This window comes from Rattus norvegicus, chromosome 15 (assembly GCF_021556685.1).
Source record: "Rattus norvegicus strain SHRSP/BbbUtx chromosome 15, alternate assembly SHRSP_T2T, whole genome shotgun sequence".
Classification (NCBI taxonomy): Eukaryota; Metazoa; Chordata; class Mammalia; order Rodentia; family Muridae; genus Rattus; species Rattus norvegicus.
Window position 1 is genome coordinate 44,209,589 of NC_141548.1, and position 2,852 is coordinate 44,212,440.

General features: G+C 38.3%; 1 non-coding gene across 1 annotated transcript; it reads right to left on the minus strand.

The window, feature by feature from the left end:
- Window positions 1-643: 643 nt before the first annotated feature.
- On the minus strand, window positions 644-750 carry LOC148001004 (U6 spliceosomal RNA). Its single transcript, XR_015639180.1, has one exon. It is a non-coding gene; the product is annotated as a U6 spliceosomal RNA (small nuclear RNA).
- Between the last annotated feature and the right edge of the window lie 2,102 nt (window positions 751-2,852).

Genomic DNA, 2,852 nt, shown 5'->3' on the forward strand with positions numbered 1-2,852 from the left:
GCCTTTCACTCTGAGGTAATGTCTGTCTTTGTCTCTGAGGTGTGTTTCCTGTAGGCAGCAGAATGCAGGGTCCTCGTTGCGTATCCAGTTTGTTAATCTATGTCTTTTTATTGGGGAGTTGAGGCCATTGATATTGAGAGATATTAAGGAATAGTGATTATTGCTTCCCGTTATATTCATATTTGGATGTGAGGTTATGATTGTGTGCTTTCATTCTCTTTGTTTTGTTGCCAAGATGATTAGTTTCTTGCTTCTAGGGTATAGCTTGCCTCCTTATGTTGGGCTTTACCCTTTATTATCCTTTGTAGTGCTGGATTTGTAGAAAGATATTGTGTAAATTTGGTTTTGTCATGGAATATCTTGGTTTCTCCATCTATGTTAATTGAGAGTTTTGCAGGATACAGTAACCTGGGCTGGCATTTGTGTTCTCTTAGGGTCTGTATGACATCTGTCCAGGATCTTCTGGCCTTCATAGTTTCTGGCGAAAAGTCTGGTGTGATTCTGATAGGTCTCCCTTTATATGTTATTTGACCTTTTTCCCTTACTGCTTTTAATATTCTTTCTTTATTTTGTGCGTTTGGTGTTTTGACAATTATGTGACGGGAGGTGTTTCTTTTCTGGTCCAATCTATTTGGAGTTCTGTAAAAATATGGAACGCTTCACGAATTTGCGTGTCATCCTTGCGCAGGGGCCATGCTAATCTTCTCTGTATCGTTCCAATTTTAGTATATGTGCTGCCGAAGCGAGCACTCTTCTTGTGTTTTAACATGGGACTGGGTACTATAATTCTTCCATGGTTGGCTAACAATTACAAAATAGTTTTTATTGAATTATTTGATATACTATATAGCTTTTGAGTCAGCCCTACCAACAATATTAGTTGCTATAATCTTTTCAGTTTCTATTTCTAGTTGTATTAAATCTATCATCTTATTATGTTTAAGATTTATTTAATTTTTATCCACGTGTATGTGTGTCTGTTTGTCTGTCTCTGTTTGTCCATGGAGGCAATAAAACATCAGATGCCCCGGAGTTGAAGTTACAGGCAATTATGAGCTCTCATGTGGATACTGGGAACTCAATTCAGGTCTTCTGTAAGGGTAGTATGTGCTCTTAACTGCTGAGCCATCTCTTTAGCCCTCATTGTATTATTTTCTGTTAACTTCTCTTTGTGGTTCTAACATAATTTGACTGGCTCATCTACACACATATCCATTTCACATACTTCACTACTAATTAGGAGGCACTGAGAACTCAATACAGTGAGTCTGTTAGCAACAAAGACTGAAAGGCAGTCTTGATGCCCCTGGACTTGGATTTTTATTCCAATGGCATGGAGAATTAGGGCAGATGTAGGACATAAATAAATAAGACAAAACAAAAGCAAAAGCACAATAAAAATAGTATGGTGGATGGACTCAAGTTAAAAAAAATGCAACACAAAACAAGGAGGACATGAGGGAGTTGGAGAGACAGCTCAGGGGTTGAGACCACTTGTTTTCAGGAGCTAGTTGGTGAGTCAATATAGGAAACCACAGCTGGAAAGTGAGGTTGATTATAGGAAAGGCAGAAAGGAGATGCAAGAGACAGGTATGGGAGGGTTACCGATGAATACCATGCCAGTGAGCAAGTGTGTTTTCTCAGTGTCTTTTAAAGGCAAGCAACACAAAGCATGGCCAATTTCAGGAAGATAAACAATGACCACAAATGCTTATGTGGTGAGTTTATGGTACACATTATCTGTGTTTGACTAAGGCTGTTTCCTTCAGGCTAGGACAGTCTCTCAAGTATGTATGCATAAAAAGAGGAACTTGGCAGGGTATAACTCATGTCTTAATTAAAACAAAGACAGATGTCAGCAGACTCACTCATGATTAATCACAAGCAAGAAGTCAGCCAAAGTTAACTCTGGAATTGCTTCCCATATGTCCCACCTTTTTATCTTTAGACGCCAAATCTGTCTCAGTTTTTGGCACAGAAAGACTGTGCCTGTCTTAGGTGTCTATTCAAAAAGTATGGACCTTACCCGTAATTGGCACATGAATCCTAGCATCTATGCCCTGTCTTAGGTTGATCCACCTCTGAGAGAATCTTACCCATCTTTTTATCTGTAAGAGGCACTTTATCAGTCATGGAGCAGAAAGCTGTGCCTGTCTTAGGTTGCCATCTGAAAACACAGCTCTTACCCATCATTAGTACATGAATAATCTTGTATTTGTGGCCTGTCTTCGGTTGAGAAGGTTTTCAAGATGAGTTTACCCATCATTGACTAACAACTTCTGCTAGGGAAGACATCAGAGTTTGAATTTGTGTAATTCTGTAATGTCTGCTTAGACATCTGCAAAAGCTCTGATGATTTCTCTCAAAAGAACAGATAGTAGATATGGCATAAAAATGATCACAAAGCCAAGACCTGCTACACCCAATAAGAGAGATGTAATTGAGGACCATGAAAGAAAAATGGTCTGTAATTCTTTCAGAATGTCATCTGCATTGCCAGCAGTGTCAAAAGCCAAAGGCATTGCATTTCTTAGACTTACAACCTGTTAATATTGGATTGGCACCATGCCATACACCAGTAAGAAGATCCTTCCATTTCACCTGGACATAGGTATGTCTAGTTGATGGATGCCACAGACACTTAGCAGCAAACGGTTCCTTGGCAACCAAGATTAAAAATTCAAAATAAAATTTTCTGGTGAAGTAATGTAAAACTTTACCCCTTTTGAAATTTTTTTGTAACTGATTTTTTAGAGCTCCATGGGCTCATTCCATAATTCCCTGTCCTTGAGGAATACAAAATTTTATATTTTATATAGATTATAACTTACATTTTATAAATTTAACTCATA